Source organism: Myotis brandtii, unplaced genomic scaffold (assembly GCF_000412655.1).
Source record: "Myotis brandtii unplaced genomic scaffold, ASM41265v1 scaffold2938, whole genome shotgun sequence".
Taxonomy (NCBI): Eukaryota; Metazoa; Chordata; class Mammalia; order Chiroptera; family Vespertilionidae; genus Myotis; species Myotis brandtii.
In genome coordinates this window covers 8,613-10,498 of record NW_005361229.1, presented here as the reverse complement: position 1 = coordinate 10,498, position 1,886 = coordinate 8,613, and positions in this window count along the sequence as shown.

The window sequence follows — 1,886 nt, the reverse complement described above, 5'->3', positions numbered from 1 at the left end:
GGGCGCCACTCCCGGCCCCGTCCCTGCCCGCAGAAACGTATGGCCTGTTTTTTCCCCCCGTTTTGGGGGTGGAAGTGCAGGGTGAGGGGGGTATAGACAAGAAGGGAATTTTATTCAGTGAAAACACCTCTTTCTGCCGTCCCTCGGTTAAGGCCCCCTCACTCCCGGGGCTGTAATTCTTGTAATATTTCACCCCCCACTCCCACCCCCTCCCGGTGGGCCTTACACCACCCAGGGCTCTCCACCCCATAGCCTGTCACCCTATCTTAAAGGGCACACACTCCAGGGATAACTAAACCCGTCATGGGGAGGCAGGGCATGGGGACTGCGGCTGATAACACTGTATTGTGAACTGAGAGTTATTAGGAGGCACGTCTAACACTTCATTATGTTATACATTGGAAACGAATACAATGTTATATGTCAATTATCCAATCTAGTAAAGGCCCAACAACCATATTCGGAACACAACATGGTGGTGCACTGATCACCAGGGACCAGAGGCTCCACGCAGGAGGAACTCGAGCTGGAGGAGGATAGAGGAGGAGGGGGAGGCGGCGCAGTGGGGTCTGCTGACGCACGCTAAGGCCCAGGGATCCCAGGAACCCGAAGCCCAGAGCTTGCTTTCCAATAAAAATAAATAAATCGAGGGAAAGGCCCCCCCCAGGCACAGCCCAGCCCGGCTCCCAGGGACTCACCGGTGACGGTGCCGGCAGCAAGCGCAGCCCCTCAGACTCCAAAGCGACGGACCTCTGCTCTCCATCGGGTTCCCAGGCAGAAGCAGCTCCCTCAAAACGCTCTCGTTCCTTTCCGCAAGGCGATTCGGAACCATTTTTCCACACGTCCCGCGCACCTTATTGGCCGGCCCTCCTTTCGCCCCTCCCTCCTACTGGTCCGACCCTGTCATGCCTGAACTAACCGCCACGTCATACTCCCATGCCCCACCCTCCGGGCCGCAGAAATGGCCTGTTTTTTCCGGTTTCGGGGTGGAGGGGTAGAGGGGGTGCGAGTGCAGGGTGAGGGGTAGAGACAGGAAGGGAATTTATTCAGTGAAAACACCTCAATGGTGTCACAGCATTGCTGCCATCCCTGGGTTAAGGCCCCCTCACTCCCGGGGCTGTAGTTCTTGTAACATTTCACCCCCCCACTCCCACCCCCACCCGGTGGGCCTTACACCACCCAGGGCTCTTCACCCCATGGCCTATCGCCCTATCTTAAAGGGCACACACTCCAGGGATAACTAAACCCGTCATGGGGAGGCAGGGCATGGGGACTGCGGCTGATAACACTGTATTGTGAACTGAGAGTTATTAGGAGGCACACCTGACACTTCATTATGTTATACATTGGAAACGAATACTATGCTGTGTCCAGCATCCTATCTAATAAAGGCCCAACAACCATAACGCGGAACCCCAGACCAGGGCCAGTCGCTAGGAGGCGCACTGATCACCAGGGGCCAGAGGCTCCACGCAGGAGGAGGGGGAAGGGGCGAAGCGAGGCCTGGAGGTTACACTAAGGCCCATGGATCCCGGGAAGCCCAGAGCTTGCTTTCCAATTAAGAGAGGATAATCAGCAATGCAATGGACATGAGATGCTGCATCTACCATCTCATCCTGATCTGACCCTGGTCTCTGAAGGTTTGAACTCCTGGGGTTCTAATAATGAGCAGCAGGTCATGCAGAGGCAGCCAAGCAAAAGGCAGAGTCACTGAGATGGTCCACACCACTAGGGCCTTCTTGGTCCCATCACATAGGCAGCCTGCAGAAAAGGGCGAGTGTTGGTCCCAGTGCCTGAGGAAACCCTGGGTCCGATCTGGGGTACAGAACCCCACTCTCTCCCCATCTCCAGCCCTGCCCTCTCTAGAGTCACATCTTTCCCTGAAC